This window comes from Ambystoma mexicanum, chromosome 2p (assembly GCF_040938575.1).
Source record: "Ambystoma mexicanum isolate Mex_15411 chromosome 2p, UKY_AmexF1_1, whole genome shotgun sequence".
NCBI classification, from domain to species: domain Eukaryota; kingdom Metazoa; phylum Chordata; class Amphibia; order Caudata; family Ambystomatidae; genus Ambystoma; species Ambystoma mexicanum.
Window position 1 is genome coordinate 402,666,407 of NC_090923.1, and position 20,275 is coordinate 402,686,681.

The window sequence follows — 20,275 nt, forward strand, 5'->3', positions numbered from 1 at the left end:
TCTGGGTGGTGGTAGAATTTCCAGGAGAGCTTCGGTAAGTATGCAGAGACTGGAGGCGATGGAATAGGAAGATGAACGCTTACTAATTGTCCTCTTCTTGTCTCTCCTCTCTAGGATGTTGCTAGTGGAAGAACACGAGTTCCAGGGGAGTTTCCAGAATGATTGAGGAGCTGGATGCAGAACAGGTAAGGATGAATTAACAGTGTTCTTCTTCTCCCTGAAGATGCAGGCCAAGGATGCTGCGAGCAGGTCTCGGTGAACGTCCTGCTGCAAGTGCAGAACAACACGAAGCATGTGCCTCAGCTCAGATGTGGTTTAAATACCCAGCAGTTATCCCAGGTGCCTACAGGGCGGACCACGCCCTGGATGCTAGACTGCATGGTGCAGTTGATCCTTGTGGGGGCAGCCATGTTGGTCCATTGCCTAATGGAAGCTCCATCTATCATATGAGCCTGGTGCCAACGGCGCCAGGACTGGCTCCAGTCCAGCCGAGAGGGGCACGACTGGGCCCTTCGGGCCTTGTAGGAATACTGTGGTGAGGGCCAGAGGCCCTGAATTCCCAGGCCTGGGGTTAAGGTTGTGACAGCCATGCCTGAACCGGTCATGTGATAGTTCAATTACATTTTATTTTACAACCAGCTCTTTCATGCTCAGGCTGTGACACACTTGCCCATTGTTTGTAGATGTAGCACACATTGCTGGCATGTTTGCTTCTGTCATGGGCACACATTCGGTCACTGTGGTTTGATGCCATGCCATTGTTGCATGGGCAGCAGGACCAAACCTTACCATTCACTTGTCACATGTGTATGTCGGGGGATGATTAAGGCCAGAAAGTGTGTGTGAGCAGATGCTGCACTCATGGATGTAGCTCTGGTGAATGTATTTATTTTGATTTGCAGGATACATGTTCCTGATGATAATCATGCTGATGTCACACCATCAGGTAAGCAACACATGATCGTTGCAGTTTTGATGTGTCACATTGTCAGGGTATGGCCTGCAGGGGGTGTCACAGGTGATGGGTGCTGGGGGGTGGTGTCCCTTCTGGAGGGGGCTGCCTGCAGGGGGTGTCCCAGGTGATGGGTGCCAGGGGATGGGGTTCCTTCTGGAGGGGGCCGCATACAGGGGGTGTCACAGGTGATTAGTTCTTGGGGGTGGTGTCCCTTGTGGAGGGGGTTTTCTGCAGGGGGTGTCACAGGTGATGGGTGCTGGGGGGTGTCCCTTCTGGAGGGGACAGCCTACATGGGGTTGTCCCTTTGGAGGGGCTGCCAGCAGCCGGTGTCACAGGTGATGGGTGCTGGGGGTGGTGTCCCTTCTGGAGGGGGCTGCCTGCAGTGGATGTCACTGGTGATGGGTGCTTGGGGGTGGTGTCCCTTCTAGAGGGGCTGCCTGCAGGGGTTGTCCCTTCTGGAGGGGCTTCCTGCAGGGGATGTCACTGGTGATGGATGCTTGGGGGTGGTGTTCCTTCTGCAGGGGCTGCCTGCAGGGGGTGTTTCTTCTGGAGGGGACTGTCTGCAGGGGGTGTCTCACATAGAGGGGTCTGTCTGCAGATGGATGTCACAGGTGATGGATGCTGGGGGGTTGGGTCCCTTCTGGAGGGGGCTGCCTGCAGGGGGTGTCCCAGGTGATGGGTGCTGGGGCATGGGGTCCCTTCTGGAGGGGGCCGCATGCATGGGGTGTCACAGGTGATTAGTTCTTGGGGGTGGTGTCCCTTGTGGAGGGGGTTTTCTGCAGGGGGTGTCCCAGGTGATGGGTGCTGGGGGTGGTGTCCCTTCTGGAGGGTGCTGCCTGTAGTGGATGTCACTGGTGATGGGTGCTTGGGGGTGGTGTCCCTTCTAGAGGGGCTGCCTGCAGGGGTTGTCCCTTCTGGAGGGGCTGCCTGCAGGTGATGTCACTGCTGATGTATGCTTGGGGGTGGTGTTCCTTCTGGAGGGGCTGCCTGCAGGGGGTGTTTCTTCTGGAGGGGACTGTCTGCAGGGGGTGTCTCACATAGAGGGGTCTGTCTGCAGATGGATGTCACAGGTGATGGATGCTGGGGGGTTGGGTCCCTTCTGGAGGGGGCTGCCAGCAGGGGGTGTCACATTTGATGGGTGCTTGGCAGTGGTGTCCCTTCTGGGGGGGCTGCCTGCATGGGGTTCTCACAGGTGATGGGTGCTTTGGGTGGTGTTCCTTCTGGAGGGGGCTGCCTGCAGGGGTGTATCTTCTGGAGGGGTCTGCCTGCAGGGGTGTCTCTTATGGAGGGGGCTGTCTGCAGGGGGATGTCACAGGTGATGGGTGCTGGGGGTGGTGCCCCTTCTGGAGGGGGCTGCCTACAGGGGGTGTCACAGGTGATGGGTTCTTGGAGGCGGTGTCGCTTCTGGAGGGAGCTGCCTGCAGAGGAGGTAACAGGTGATGTCTGCTTGGGGATGGTGTCTCTTCTGGATGGGACTGCCTGCAGGGGGGTTCAGAGGTGATGGGTGTTGGGTGGTGGTGTCCCTTCTGGAGGAGGCTGCCTGCAGGGGGTGTCACAGTTGATGGGTGCTTGGGAGTGGTGTCTCTTCTGGAAGGGGCTGCCTGGTGAGGGGGCATGGTGGTGTGTGCACTACAGTGGTTAATGTGCAGTGGGTGGGTATGTGGGCGTAGTGGGGGACTCAGGTTTCTGTAACGGGTGTAGCCTACACTTGCTTGAGAGGGCACCCGATTTGTCTGGGGTGAGGCCAGGGTTTTCAATGTGTTGGCTTGTGATTTTGCTGGCGTATGGCCTGGGCTTGCATGGGATGGCCGCGTTTTCTCTGGTATGCGGCTGGGGATTGTGAGGTGTTAGTGATCAATTTCGCTGGGGTTCTGGCCTCTGTGCCAGGGATGGCGTGGAGGCTTGCTCTGTGTTAGTCCTTTCACTTGCTTTTTGGTGTGCGTGGAGGCGTGTTGGGGCGTTCCTCGCTCAGCTTGCTATTACTTCCACAACAGCTACTAATGCCTCTTTAAATATATGAATATGCATGCTGTGCACATTTTTATCTCTGCCACGGCTCACGCAGGGTCCTTCTCGACACACGGCCCTTGCGCCATTTCTGCGCCAGATTCCATGAATCGGGGCTTTCGTCTCAACTTGTGAAGGAAGCATAGTAAAACCCAGCCTAATTAATCATATAAAGTTATCATTTAAATCTCTGCAACATAGAGATTTTTTTACATGGCCCCACTACAACTTTTCAAACCTTGGAGAAAAAAAGAAGAATTATTAGGTTACCATGACTCATTTGAATCTGCATTCAATGCAGATGAAATCAGTATGAAAAATGTCAATTTTAAACAATTCAAACAAATTTCAGACAATGAAGGCCAACAAGGGAAGAAATTGAAGCTCCACTAGATAAATACACTCCTGAATGCAGTCAACCTTCTCTTACAGGAAGCCAAGAACCTCTTGGAGAATCACTCAGAAATAAATGAAGCATAAATAGCCATGACTGAGGTACACAATGCCCTGTATCAATCTAGACAATCTGAAGAAGACTTGTCAGTGCTCAAATAACAGCTAAATGATGGACAACTCATCATTTATCTAGTAGTCACTGAAGAAGATGAGCATGGTTTTAAACATGAAACTAAAACTTGGGGATGTAAACATTATAAACCTCTTCTCCTGTAAGTCGTGAAGCTGGTTCTGCCAAAAGGTTTTCAATTAAAATAATCAGACTTAACATATAAAAATCTTTCAGCTGTTGTAACAGCCCCCACAGGTCCAGCTGCCTAAAACATAGGAGGTGTAACTTTAAACTGACTACTGTTCCTCCCAGTAAAACAACAAAACCAACTAACATTGATTGACATTGGCAGGACAGTCTTCATCAAAGGTATTATTTATGTAGCACTGTCACATCCCCACACACTCAATGGTCTATTCCTAGTTAACTTTGATGCAAAAAAAGTCAATGCAGACAGTCCTTGCATCCTAGAATGCAACATGCTACGTGCAATGTACACAACTGTCTAGATATCTACCCTGTACCTCAAAAAAGAAAACCTTTAAAAGGAAGACTAATACAAATAGAACCTATAGCAGATCTCCCTGAAATACTTCTAAAAAAAACAAAGAAAAAATAATACAACCACAAAACTCTCTACTCCAATAACAACTGTACATCCACCAGAAGACAAAGAGACAAACATCTCTTCTCAAAAAACAATTGCAGGCCCATCAAAGGATACAGAGGGACAACGCTCTGGTCCATTTAAATTCAACAACACAACTGGAGTAAATTGCTATGTAAATTTAGATATCAATCTTCTCTTCCAATTGCCACCAATTGAGTACATTTACGTAAATGGCTTGGGCCAGTTGTATTTGCAAATGTGTGTCCTTCGTGGAAATGCAACAAATAATCCTGGCAGCACTTACAGTGTCTCAGGTATAAAACTAGAATTGGACTACTGTACAGGAATGGTAAAATTCACCATAAACACACAGGAAGATACACAAGAATTCCTAATGTACTTACTATACCAAAAACATCCCTATGAATGAAATCTTCCCGATTTCGTACAAGTGGAAACGTACATGCACTCTCTGCAACCATGTTTCACAAAAGCACATCCCCAATGAACGATGTGTGTATGTATGCATACCAAATTATGAATCATTCCATTGCACCATGGCATATTATGCCCGTTTTGCAATTCAGACAATCATTCCAGCATACAGATAAACTCACATGTCCAATATGTCATATTAATGCTTTCAAGGTACAATGGAGATGGTACCAAAAATAACTGTAAGCTTACTAGCTTTACACATGACAAGTGTCTATTGGCAAGAAAACAATAGGCATAATCAACCACACTGTTACCACAACCACTCCAGGCCACTATATTGCATATGTCAAAACAAAAAGTGGTTGGTTTAATGTAACAACACTTCTGTTACCCCAAAACACAGATTACCAGAAAATGTAACAAATGCCTACTTAATATTACTTCAACCCAATAGTACAATATACAGTTAGAATACGCCAACGGGCATCTAACTACATCCATTATACTATAATAGTAATTTTAAAATCCAAGGCAGTTAGAATATGCCAACGGGCATCTAACTACTTTAAACATACCTTTCAATGTAATATACTTCAAATATGCCATCTCAGTTATTGTTACTACAAAACTTCTTGTAAAGTCCAATATAGTTAGAATACGCCAACGTTTATCTAACTACTTTAAATGTACCCTTAATTATAACACACTTCAAACAAAAATCCTATTGCACTTACTTTACACCCACATAATATACCCATGCTCCACACACATGTATTCTGTAACATGCATATTATTTAAAACTATGTAAATGCCAAAAATGTATGTAATTATAATTGTTTATTTTTTTAATCCACTATGGATTTTTTTTTTCAATGACCCAATGATTTTGACATGTTAATACAGGGTGGCATAGACAACTGTATAGGGTCCCTAGAATGATGTTCGTGCCAGTGCCTCACAAAACTCCTCACGCAGATCTGGTCTCTGGGGTATAATTGTGGCAGTGGTAGGTTCACTGAATCCGTTAACAATGTATCTTCTCTTCTAAGAGCAATCTGTCAAGATATTAATAGTTTTTGCATTCTTCTCGCCATCACTATTTTGTGAAGGGACACGTGATGGTCCTTGATTCTCTACTTCTACTACTTTCTCAGGCTAAACAATGCCAGAGGGAGACAATGATATGATATGATAGGTTATTTATAATGCGCTCAATACCCAGAGGTTTCTTAGTGCAGACCGGGGGATCAAACCTCTGTTGCTCCACGCCGTCTTGCTTCCAAGGCGAGCATGTTGCTGCTGAGCTATCCTCCCGAGACAATGTAGCCAATTCCTCCCTAAAATAGTAAAAAGTTTAGATAATCTTGTTTTCAAAAGCCTGTTCAATCTCTTCACAATCCTGTAGGCCTGAGGGTGGTAAATCACGTACAATTTATGTTGTATCCCTAGTAGAAATGCAATTTCTTGAAACAAATCATTAAAAAAGGGAGTCCCTTTATCTGTCTTTACCACTTTACATATACCCCAGTGAGGAAAGACCTTGAGTACTAGAAATGTAACTGCTGATTTAGCATCTGGTTGCATGCAAGGACCAGCCTCAGTCAAACGGACACATGGTCAATACACAACAATAAGATAACAGAAGTTACTGCACTTGTTTAACATGTCCATGTAATCAATGTGGAGTTCCCAGAAAGTTCTAGTTGGACCGGGCATGTGCTGCACAATGTCCTGAGGGTGTGTTCTGTACTGTACTGTACTGCAAAGGTAACAAGTAGTACAATTTGACACACATTTGTTTATTTATTTATTGTGCATTTGTAAGACACGTATCCATTAAGAAATTGTGTTTCATGCAAGTTGGGTAGAAACCAGTCCTCCTTGAACACCAGCTGCAATATGCTGTTTAGAAGTATGCACTGGGTAATGCAGTTGCTCAAGAGCAACCATGAGCCACTCCCATGGCATTACTACTTCACCTGTAATGTTTTGTCTGCATACGAAATCAGTCAGCGAAAGTGAGCACCCCCTTTTAAACCACAGGTCCTTCCCATCATAGGGTGCCTTAACATGTTAGTTCAATTATTTGTGTAAGAGGCACTGCTGTATATGGTACTGCTAACTGCATCTGTTTAATTGCCACCTCAGGATAAGCAGTGACATCTAGTTCCCGTTAATATGCTGCTTCTTTGGTAGACCCATCTATTGCAAAAATGAAACCATGTATCGCTACACAGTGGCCCAATAATGCTCTCCTAGGGGGACAACTGTCCCAAAACATATTAATGTAACTACCTGTGTTGTTCCCTCAATATAGTTAGAACAACTGTTCAGTTTAAAGTTTAGCAGTTTTAACAAACTCTAAGGCCTGTTAATAACAGTCATGTATCATGAACATTTGCATCAATAGTAAATCCTTATTGTGGTTCACCTCAGATTACAAGAAGTACTCAAAACAGACTATGAAGAGCTCTTTGCAGGAAAACACATTATGTTTTTGGAGATCTGCTTCAATTAACACCAGTAAAAGGTGAACCTATTTTTAAAACATTAGGGCACAAACTCTGCCGTAAAACTGTTGGCAGCATTGGAAATGTCAACCTTTGGCAACATTTCCAATACAGAGAATTAACAGAAAACATGTGCCAATCTGAATCTAACTTATGCCAACATTTTAAAAAGTTTGAGAGTTGGTATACTTTCTAAAGAAGTTTTACAAAGGTAGCGGGCGCCCCTCTCTCGCAAGAACAGACATGATAACCTGTTCAGTGGTTATTAACCACTTGAGAGTTCGCAGCCACTGCTTTTACTCACTGTGCCTTTCACAGATGGGAAATATCCATTTGCATATCAGTCTTTGTCCTGCCCAGGGGCAGTCCAGCACCGAAATACAATGGCAATTCCAATCTGAACGAGAGTACCACCAGCAACCCCATACACGTGTTTCACCCTTGTTGGGGATCATCAGTGAGGTGAAGCTGATGCCTCTCTAAGCACAGTGAGAGGGAGACCACGTCTGGTTGCCCCCAGGAGACCTAGGGTTACCAATCCCAGGTTCCTTATAAAATAGTTTTACAAAGGTAGCGGGCGCCCCTCTCTCGCAAGAACAGACATGATAACCTGTTCAGTGGTTATTAACCACTTGAGAGTTCGCAGCCACTGCTTTTACTCACTGTGCCTTTCACAGATGGGAAATATCCATTTGCATATCAGTCTTTGTCCTGCCCAGGGGCAGTCCAGCACCGAAATACAATGGCAATTCCAATCTGAACGAGAGTACCACCAGCAACCCCATAAACGTGTTTCACCCTTGTTGGGGATCATCAGTGAGGTGAAGCTGATGCCTCTCTAAGCACAGTGAGAGGGAGACCACGTCTGGTTGCCCCCAGGAGACCTAGGGTTACCAATCCCAGGTTCCTTATAAAATAGTTTTACAAAGGTAGCGGGCGCCCCTCTCTCGCAAGAACAGACATGATAACCTGTTCAGTGGTTATTAACCACTTGAGAGTTCGCAGCCACTGCTTTTACTCACTGTGCCTTTCACAGATGGGAAATATCCATTTGCATATCAGTCTTTGTCCTGCCCAGGGGCAGTCCAGCACCGAAATACAATGGCAATTCCAATCTGAACGAGAGTACCACCAGCAACCCCATACACGTGTTTCACCCTTGTTGGGGATCATCAGTGAGGTGAAGCTGATGCCTCTCTAAGCACAGTGAGAGGGAGACCACGTCTGGTTGCCCCCAGGAGACCTAGGGTTACCAATCCCAGGTTCCTTATAAAATAGTTTTACAAAGGTAGCGGGCGCCGCTCTCTCGCAAGAACAGACATGATAACCTGTTCAGTGGTTATTAACCACTTGAGAGTTCGCAGCCACTGCTTTTACTCACTGTGCCTTTCACAGATGGGAAATATCCATTTGCATATCAGTCTTTGTCCTGCCCAGGGGCAGTCCAGCACCGAAATACAATGGCAATTCCAATCTGAACGAGAGTACCACCAGCAACCCCATACACGTGTTTCACCCTTGTTGGGGATCATCAGTGAGGTGAAGCTGATGCCTCTCTAAGCACAGTGAGAGGGAGACCACGTCTGGTTGCCCCCAGGAGACCTAGGGTTACCAATCCCAGGTTCCTTATAAAATAGTTTTACAAAGGTAGCGGGCGCCCCTCTCTCGCAAGAACAGACATGATAACCTGTTCAGTGGTTATTAACCACTTGAGAGTTCGCAGCCACTGCTTTTACTCACTGTGCCTTTCACAGATGGGAAATATCCATTTGCATATCAGTCTTTGTCCTGCCCAGGGGCAGTCCAGCACCGAAATACAATGGCAATTCTAATCTGAACGCGAGTACCACCAGCAACCCCATACACGTGTTTCACCCTTGTTGGGGATCATCAGTGAGGTGAAGCTGATGCCTCTCTAAGCACAGTGAGAGGGAGACCACGTCTGGTTGCCTCCAGGAGACCTAGGGTTACCAATCCCAGGTTCCTTATAAAATAGTTTTACAAAGGTAGCGGGCGCCCCTCTCTCGCAAGAACAGACATGATAACCTGTTCAGTGGTTATTAACCACTTGAGAGTTCGCAGCCACTGCTTTTACTCACTGTGCCTTTCACAGATGGGAAATATCCATTTGCATATCAGTCTTTGTCCTGCCCAGGGGCAGTCCAGCACCGAAATACAATGGCAATTCCAATCTGAACGAGAGTACCACCAGCAACCCCATACACGTGTTTCACCCTTGTTGGGGATCATCAGTGAGGTGAAGCTGATGCCTCTCTAAGCACAGTGAGAGGGAGACCACGTCTGGTTGCCCCCAGGAGACCTAGGGTTACCAATCCCAGGTTCCTTATAAAATAGTTTTACAAAGGTAGCGGGCGCCCCTCTCTCGCAAGAACAGACATGATAACCTGTTCAGTGGTTATTAACCACTTGAGAGTTCGCAGCCACTGCTTTTACTCACTGTGCCTTTCACAGATGGGAAATATCCATTTGCATATCAGTCTTTGTCCTGCCCAGGGGCAGTCCAGCACCGAAATACAATGGCAATTCCAATCTGAACGAGAGTACCACCAGCAACCCCATACACGTGTTTCACCCTTGTTGGGGATCATCAGTGAGGTGAAGCTGATGCCTCTCTAAGCACAGTGAGAGGGAGACCACGTCTGGTTGCCCCCAGGAGACCTAGGGTTACCAATCCCAGGTTCCTTATAAAATAGTTTTACAAAGGTAGCGGGCGCCCCTCTCTCGCAAGAACAGACATGATAACCTGTTCAGTGGTTATTAACCACTTGAGAGTTCGCAGCCACTGCTTTTACTCACTGTGCCTTTCACAGATGGGAAATATCCATTTGCATATCAGTCTTTGTCCTGCCCAGGGGCAGTCCAGCACCGAAATACAATGGCAATTCCAATCTGAACGAGAGTACCACCAGCAACCCCATACACGTGTTTCACCCTTGTTGGGGATCATCAGTGAGGTGAAGCTGATGCCTCTCTAAGCACAGTGAGAGGGAGACCACGTCTGGTTGCCCCCAGGAGACCTAGGGTTACCAATCCCAGGTTCCTTATAAAATAGTTTTACAAAGGTAGCGGGCGCCCCTCTCTCGCAAGAACAGACATGATAACCTGTTCAGTGGTTATTAACCACTTGAGAGTTCGCAGCCACTGCTTTTACTCACTGTGCCTTTCACAGATGGGAAATATCCATTTGCATATCAGTCTTTGTCCTGCCCAGGGGCAGTCCAGCACCGAAATACAATGGCAATTCCAATCTGAACGAGAGTACCACCAGCAACCCCATACACGTGTTTCACCCTTGTTGGGGATCATCAGTGAGGTAAAGCTGATGCCTCTCTAAGCACAGTGAGAGGGAGACCACGTCTGGTTGCCCCCAGGAGACCTAGGGTTACCAATCCCAGGTTCCTTATAAAATAGTTTTACAAAGGTAGCGGGCGCCCCTCTCTCGCAAGAACAGACATGATAACCTGTTCAGTGGTTATTAACCACTTGAGAGTTCGCAGCCACTGCTTTTACTCACTGTGCCTTTCACAGATGGGAAATATCCATTTGCATATCAGTCTTTGTCCTGCCCAGGGGCAGTCCAGCACCGAAATACAATGGCAATTCCAATCTGAACGAGTATTTCGGTGCTGGACTGCCCCTGGGCAGGACAAAGACTGATATGCAAATGGATAATTCCCATCTGTGAAAGGCACAGTGAGTAAAAGCAGTGGCTGCGAACTCTCAAGTGGTTAATAACCACTGAACAGGTTATCATGTCTGTTCTTGCGAGAGAGGGGCGCCCGCTACCTTTGTAAAACTATTTTTTAAGGAACCTGGGATTGGTAACCCTAGGTCTCCTGGGGGCAACCAGACGTGGTCTCCCTCTCACTGTGCTTAGAGAGGCATCAGCTTCACCTCACTGATGATCCCCAACAAGGGTGAAACACGTGTATGGGGTTGCTGGTGGTACTCTCGTTCAGATTGGAATTGCCATTGTATTTCGGTGCTGGACTGCCCCTGGGCAGGACAAAGACTGATATGCAAATGGATATTTCCCATCTGTGAAAGGCACAGTGAGTAAAAGCAGTGGCTGCGAACTCTCAAGTGGTTAATAACCACTGAACAGGTTATCATGCCTGTTCTTGCGAGAGAGGGGCGCCCGCTACCTTTGTAAAACTATTTTTTAAGGAACCTGGGATTGGTAACCCTAGGTCTCCTGGGGGCAACCAGACGTGGTCTCCCTCTCACTGTGCTTAGAGAGGCATCAGCTTCACCTCACTGATGATCCCCAACAAGGGTGAAACACGTGTATGGGGTTGCTGGTGGTACTCTCGTTCAGATTGGAATTGCCATTGTATTTCGGTGCTGGACTGCCCCTGGGCAGGACAAAGACTGATATGCAAATGGATATTTCCCATCTGTGAAAGGCACAGTGAGTAAAAGCAGTGGCTGCGAACTCTCAAGTGGTTAATAACCACTGAACAGGTTATCATGTCTGTTCTTGCGAGAGAGGGGCGCCCGCTACCTTTGTAAAACTATTTTTTAAGGAACCTGGGATTGGTAACCCTAGGTCTCCTGGGGGCAACCAGACGTGGTCTCCCTCTCACTGTGCTTAGAGAGGCATCAGCTTCACCTCACTGATGATCCCCAACAAGGGTGAAACACGTGTATGGGGTTGCTGGTGGTACTCTCGTTCAGATTGGAATTGCCATTGTATTTCGGTGCTGGACTGCCCTTGGGCAGGACAAAGACTGATATGCAAATGGATATTTCCCATCTGTGAAAGGCACAGTGAGTAAAAGCAGTGGCTGCGAACTCTCAAGTGGTTAATAACCACTGAACAGGTTATCATGTCTGTTCTTGCGAGAGAGGGGCGCCCGCTACCTTTGTAAAACTATTTTTTAAGGAACCTGGGATTGGTAACCCTAGGTCTCCTGGGGGCAACCAGACGTGGTCTCCCTCTCACTGTGCTTAGAGAGGCATCAGCTTCACCTCACTGATGATCCCCAACAAGGGTGAAACACGTGTATGGGGTTGCTGGTGGTACTCTCGTTCAGATTGGAATTGCCATTGTATTTCGGTGCTGGACTGCCCCTGGGCAGGACAAAGACTGATATGCAAATGGATATTTCCCATCTGTGAAAGGCACAGTGAGTAAAAGCAGTGGCTGCGAACTCTCAAGTGGTTAATAACCACTGAACAGGTTATCATGTCTGTTCTTGCGAGAGAGGGGCGCCCGCTACCTTTGTAAAACTATTTTTTAAGGAACCTGGGATTGGTAACCCTAGGTCTCCTGGGGGCAACCAGACGTGGTCTCCCTCTCACTGTGCTTAGAGAGGCATCAGCTTCACCTCACTGATGATCCCCAACAAGGGTGAAACACGTGTATGGGGTTGCTGGTGGTACTCTCGTTCAGATTGGAATTGCCGTTGTATTTCGGTGCTGGACTGCCCCTGGGCAGGACAAAGACTGATATGCAAATGGATATTTCCCATCTGTGAAAGGCACAGTGAGTAAAAGCAGTGGCTGCGAACTCTCAAGTGGTTAATAACCACTGAACAGGTTATCATGTCTGTTCTTGCGAGAGAGGGGCGCCCGCTACCTTTGTAAAACTATTTTTTAAGGAACCTGGGATTGGTAACCCTAGGTCTCCTGGGGGCAACCAGACGTGGTCTCCCTCTCACTGTGCTTAGAGAGGCATCAGCTTCACCTCACTGATGATCCCCAACAAGGGTGAAACACGTGTATGGGGTTGCTGGTGGTACTCTCGTTCAGATTGGAATTGCCATTGTATTTCGGTGCTGGACTGCCCCTGGGCAGGACAAAGACTGATATGCAAATGGATATTTCCCATCTGTGAAAGGCACAGTGAGTAAAAGCAGTGGCTGCGAACTCTCAAGTGGTTAATAACCACTGAACAGGTTATCATGTCTGTTCTTGCGAGAGAGGGGCGCCCGCTACCTTTGTAAAACTATTTTTTAAGGAACCTGGGATTGGTAACCCTAGGTCTCCTGGGGGCAACCAGACGTGGTCTCCCTCTCACTGTGCTTAGAGAGGCATCAGCTTCACCTCACTGATGATCCCCAACAAGGGTGAAACACGTGTATGGGGTTGCTGGTGGTACTCTCGTTCAGATTGGAATTGCCATTGTATTTCGGTGCTGGACTGCCCCTGGGCAGGACAAAGACTGATATGCAAATGGATATTTCCCATCTGTGAAAGGCACAGTGAGTAAAAGCAGTGGCTGCGAACTCTCAAGTGGTTAATAACCACTGAACAGGTTATCATGTCTGTTCTTGCGAGAGAGGGGCGCCCGCTACCTTTGTAAAACTATTTTTTAAGGAACCTGGGATTGGTAACCCTAGGTCTCCTGGGGGCAACCAGACGTGGTCTCCCTCTCACTGTGCTTAGAGAGGCATCAGCTTCACCTCACTGATGATCCCCAACAAGGGTGAAACACGTGTATGGGGTTGCTGGTGGTACTCTCGTTCAGATTGGAATTGCCATTGTATTTCGGTGCTGGACTGCCCCTGGGCAGGACAAAGACTGATATGCAAATGGATATTTCCCATCTGTGAAAGGCACAGTGAGTAAAAGCAGTGGCTGCGAACTCTCAAGTGGTTAATAACCACTGAACAGGTTATCATGTCTGTTCTTGCGAGAGAGGGGCGCCCGCTACCTTTGTAAAACTATTTTTTAAGGAACCTGGGATTGGTAACCCTAGGTCTCCTGGGGGCAACCAGACGTGGTCTCCCTCTCACTGTGCTTAGAGAGGCATCAGCTTCACCTCACTGATGATCCCCAACAAGGGTGAAACACGTGTATGGGGTTGCTGGTGGTACTCTCGTTCAGATTGGAATTGCCATTGTATTTCGGTGCTGGACTGCCCCTGGGCAGGACAAAGACTGATATGCAAATGGATATTTCCCATCTGTGAAAGGCACAGTGAGTAAAAGCAGTGGCTGCGAACTCTCAAGTGGTTAATAACCACTGAACAGGTTATCATGTCTGTTCTTGCGAGAGAGGGGCGCCCGCTACCTTTGTAAAACTATTTTTTAAGGAACCTGGGATTGGTAACCCTAGGTCTCCTGGGGGCAACCAGACGTGGTCTCCCTCTCACTGTGCTTAGAGAGGCATCAGCTTCACCTCACTGATGATCCCCAACAAGGGTGAAACACGTATATGGGGTTGCTGGTGGTACTCTCGTTCAGATTGGAATTGCCATTGTATTTCGGTGCTGGACTGCCCCTGGGCAGGACAAAGACTGATATGCAAATGGATATTTCCCATCTGTGAAAGGCACAGTGAGTAAAAGCAGTGGCTGCGAACTCTCAAGTGGTTAATAACCACTGAACAGGTTATCATGTCTGTTCTTGCGAGAGAGGGGCGCCCGCTACCTTTGTAAAACTATTTTTAAGGAACCTGGGATTGGTAACCCTAGGTCTCCTGGGGGCAACCAGACGTGGTCTCCCTCTCACTGTGCTTAGAGAGGCATCAGCTTCACCTCACTGATGATCCCCAACAAGGGTGAAACACGTGTATGGGGTTGCTGGTGGTACTCTCGTTCAGATTGGAATTGCCATTGTATTTCGGTGCTGGACTGCCCCTGGGCAGGACAAAGACTGATATGCAAATGGATATTTCCCATCTGTGAAAGGCACAGTGAGTAAAAGCAGTGGCTGCGAACTCTCAAGTGGTTAATAACCACTGAACAGGTTATCATGTCTGTTCTTGCGAGAGAGGGGCGCCCGCTACCTTTGTAAAACTATTTTTTAAGGAACCTGGGATTGGTAACCCTAGGTCTCCTGGGGGCAACCAGACGTGGTCTCCCTCTCACTGTGCTTAGAGAGGCATCAGCTTCACCTCACTGATGATCCCCAACAAGGGTGAAACACGTGTATGGGGTTGCTGGTGGTACTCTCGTTCAGATTGGAATTGCCATTGTATTTCGGTGCTGGACTGCCCCTGGGCAGGACAAAGACTGATATGCAAATGGATATTTCCCATCTGTGAAAGGCACAGTGAGTAAAAGCAGTGGCTGCGAACTCTCAAGTGGTTAATAACCACTGAACAGGTTATCATGTCTGTTCTTGCGAGAGAGGGGCGCCCGCTACCTTTGTAAAACTATTTTTTAAGGAACCTGGGATTGGTAACCCTAGGTCTCCTGGGGGCAACCAGACGTGGTCTCCCTCTCACTGTGCTTAGAGAGGCATCAGCTTCACCTCACTGATGATCCCCAACAAGGGTGAAACACGTGTATGGGGTTGCTGGTGGTACTCTCGTTCAGATTGGAATTGCCATTGTATTTCGGTGCTGGACTGCCCCTGGGCAGCACAAAGACTGATATGCAAATGGATATTTCCCATCTGTGAATGGCACAGTGAGTAAAAGCAGTGGCTGCGAACTCTCAAGTGGTTAATAACCACTGAACAGGTTATCATGTCTGTTCTTGCGAGAGAGGGGCGCCCGCTACCTTTGTAAAACTATTTTTTAAGGAACCTGGGATTGGTAACCCTAGGTCTCCTGGGGGCAACCAGACGTGGTCTCCCTCTCACTGTGCTTAGAGAGGCATCAGCTTCACCTCACTGATGATCCCCAACAAGGGTGAAACACGTGTATGGGGTTGCTGGTGGTACTCTCGTTCAGATTGGAATTGCCATTGTATTTCGGTGCTGGACTGCCCCTGGGCAGGACAAAGACTGATATGCAAATGGATATTTCCCATCTGTGAAAGGCACAGTGAGTAAAAGCAGTGGCTGCGAACTCTCAAGTGGTTAATAACCACTGAACAGGTTATCATGTCTGTTCTTGCGAGAGAGGGGCGCCCGCTACCTTTGTAAAACTATTTTTTAAGGAACCTGGGATTGGTAACCCTAGGTCTCCTGGGGGCAACCAGACGTGGTCTCCCTCTCACTGTGCTTAGAGAGGCATCAGCTTCACCTCACTGATGATCCCCAACAAGGGTGAAACACGTGTATGGGGTTGCTGGTGGTACTCTCGTTCAGATTGGAATTGCCATTGTATTTCGGTGCTGGACTGCCCCTGGGCAGGACAAAGACTGATATGCAAATGGATATTTCCCATCTGTGAAAGGCACAGTGAGTAAAAGCAGTGGCTGCGAACTCTCAAGTGGTTAATAACCACTGAACAGGTTATCATGTCTGTTCTTGCGAGAGAGGGGCGCCCGCTACCTTTGTAAAACTATTTTTTAAGGAACCTGGGATTGGTAACCCTAGGTCTCCTGGGGGCAACCAGACGTGGTCTCCCTCTCACTGTGCTTAGAGAGGCATCAGCTTCACCTCACTGATGATCCCCAACAAGGGTGAAACACGTGTATGGGGTTGCTGGTGGTACTCTCGTTCAGATTGGAATTGCCATTGTATTTCGGTGCTGGACTGCCCCTGGGCAGGACAAAGACTGATATGCAAATGGATATTTCCCATCTGTGAAAGGCACAGTGAGTAAAAGCAGTGGCTGCGAACTCTCAAGTGGTTAATAACCACTGAACAGGTTATCATGTCTGTTCTTGCGAGAGAGGGGCGCCCGCTACCTTTGTAAAACTATTTTTTAAGGAACCTGGGATTGGTAACCCTAGGTCTCCTGGGGGCAACCAGACGTGGTCTCCCTCTCACTGTGCTTAGAGAGGCATCAGCTTCACCTCACTGATGATCCCCAACAAGGGTGAAACACGTGTATGGGGTTGCTGGTGGTACTCTCGTTCAGATTGGAATTGCCATTGTATTTCGGTGCTGGACTGCCCCTGGGCAGGACAAAGACTGATATGCAAATGGATATTTCCCATCTGTGAAAGGCACAGTGAGTAAAAGCAGTGGCTGCGAACTCTCAAGTGGTTAATAACCACTGAACAGGTTATCATGTCTGTTCTTGCGAGAGAGGGGCGCCCGCTACCTTTGTAAAACTATACTTTCTAAAGAAGCAGAAGCAACATTGAAAACCCGGCACATTAATGCACTGTATGGCGATAATGCATGTGCTACAGATGTTATGCAACAATTAGCCCACAAAAATGTCAATTGTATGGCCTTAATGCCAACTCTTGCAAGCTGTTTCAAATTCAATGAAATCATGCTAAGTAAAGAAATGCAACCAATAATGGAAATTAGCGCCACAGACAAACTAGATGTACATGGTATGACACTACCCATTTGTGACCAAGCCACAACAAGACTAAATAATTTAGAAAAATCAATCTCAAAACACAGCAGGCTTAGAAAAGATGTTAAAAGTATCCTTAAATTGCAGAGTAATGCTTAAACGTAACCTTGACGTGGACCAAGGACTAGTTAATGGAGCACTGGGTACAGTTGTTGGCTTTCAAACATACCCACGTGACAACAAAATTCAGTTTGTCAATATACTCTTTGACAAACTTTCAGAAGTAAAAAGGATAGGACGCTCAACAGCTAGATTCCTTCTCTTCAAAGATATGTATGTACGCAGAGAACAATTTTCTCTAACTCTTGCATACGCAGTCACGATTCATAAATCACAAGGTCTTACCCTAGACAAAGCAATGATAGATATTGGTAACACAGTCTTTAAAGAAGGCATGAGCTACGTAGCACTATCACGCTTATGTACACTTGACAGTCTATTCCTAATCAACTTTGATGCAAGTAAAGTAAACACTGATATTCCTTGCATTTTAGAATATAATAGACTTCGCTCACTATACACTCCCCATCTAAACACATATTCTGTTCCACAAAAACTAAAACGTTGTAAAAGAAAACTAAATCAAACAGAAATGCAACAGGACGTCACTGCAAATCCTCCAAAGAGTGTAAAAGAAACTAATACTTCATCAAGTACCACAAACAAAAAAGAATCAATTAGAGAAAGTAAACCAGGTACTTCTTTAAAGAAGGAAGACAAACTCCAAAAAAAGCAGTTAGATACAGAACTACCTGGACCATTTAAATTCTCAAATATAGTTGGTGTAAGTTGCTATGCAAATGTAGCAATGAATATTCTATTTCAATTACCACCAATTGTTGACAACATTTACTCACACAGTACAGACCCATTGTGTTTGCAAATGTTAGTACTTCACAGAAAAGCAGCAAACAATCCTGACAACACATATAGTGTTTTTGGAATAAGACGACAATTGGACTACTGTGCTGGAATGGTGAAATTCACTATAAACTCACAGGAAGATCCACAAGAATTTCTAATGTACTTACTACAAGTACTGGAAAACAAAAACATACCTATAAATGAAATCTTTCAGATTTCATACATGTGGAAACATACATGCACTCTCTGCAACAATGTGACACAAGAAGAAATCCCCAATGAACGCTTCATATATATATCAATACCAAATTGTGAATCCATTCCATTTCAGCAACTTGTACAAAATGCAAACCATGGTAGATTATGCTCTACCTGCAATTCAGATAATCGCTCCACGTTAGTAATACAAACACATAGTAAATATGTAATACTAATGCTTTTACGTTACAATGCAGATGGTACCAAAAACAACTGCAAGCTGACTGGATTCACACATGGTCAAATATCACTTGGTAAGAAAACCTTCACAACAATAGGTATAATCTACCACGCAGGAGCCACAACCAATTCAGGGCACTACACTGCATATATAAAAAAGAAATGTGGATGGTTTGAATGTAATAATAGTACCATTGCTCTAAAGCAGAGATTACCAGCAAATCTTACAAACGCTTATTTGATGTTCTTAAAACCAAAATTTGATAAATAAACTGTATTTAAACCTTTAAGTAAATTTGTGTTACAAAAATATAAACTGTTAGAATACTCCAAAAGCTATCTAACTGCTCAAAGATTCTACAACAACTAATCAGATAAATGAATACCACTAAATTAGACCACAAAATACACAGTTAGAATACGCCAATTGGTATCTAACTGTCCCAAAATTTAACAATATCCAAATAGATACATCAAAACCACTAAAATATATTAAAAAATAGACAGTTAGAATACGCCAATTGGTATCTAACTGCTCCAACATTTTATAATATAAAAACAAATGAAGAATCTGTTACTGCTCCAAAAAAATACAACAAAGCAAAGTATAAAGCATTAGCCAGAAACAACAAGTGAACACTGAAAACAAACAAACAAATAAACTGTAGCATAACAGAAAAAGGTTTTTTTTTTAATCCAACATGGATTTTTTTTTCTCCCACAGACCCAATGATTTTAGCAACAAATACAGAAACTGAGCAAATTGCACAGTACTCTGATTTGTACTCTACTAAATATGAGGGTCAAAAAAAAAATAAAAGTATATTGCTTATACAATGTAATAAGTCATTACAACATACTAATACTAACATGCTATTTTCTTTTATCACAGAAATGAAGAAGAAAAACATGGACTCCCATTACTAGACCTAACAGTAAGTATACAATAATAAGGACAACCATAGCATCATATCACATCCATAGTATCTAATACCTTGTTCCTTATACATTTGTTTTCACCCAAAGTTATAAGCAAATATGAATGTGATATGCTGCGGTGGTTGTTGCCAGGGCATACAATCTTGGGTGCATGGCCAAATGGCCATGCACCCAAGACTCTATGCCCTGGCAACAACCACCGCAGCATATCACATCATTAGAGTCAAACATTTCAACTATGATCTATGGGAAACTTTTAATGTCCGCGAACAATGCGAGTGTTCTTAGAACACTTTGAACTTGCCAGCGAACAATACGGACACCGTTTTCAGGACACCCCCTACGAACATTTCAGAACAACGCGATAGTTCTTAGAACACTTTCAACTTAACAACGAACAATACGGACAGCGTCCTAAGGACACCGCCTACGAACATTCCAGGACACCGGGAGTGTTCTTAGAAGCGTCTTCAGAACACCACCATCTTGTTTATTTGCGAACATTTCAGGACACCGCGAGTGTTCTTAGGACACATTCAACTTGACAAAGAACAATACAGACAACGTCCTCAGGACACCCCATACGAACACTCCCCGGACACCGGGAGTGTTCTTAGAAGCGTCTTCAGAACACCACCATCTTGTTTATTTGCAAACATTTCAGGACACCGCAAGTGTTCTTAGGACACATTCAACTTGACAAAGAACAATACGGACAGCGTCCTCAGGACACCCCCTATGAACACTCCCCGGACACCGCGAGTGTTCTTAGAAGCGTCTTCAGAACACCCTCATTTTGTTTATTTGCGAACATTTCAGGACACCGCGAG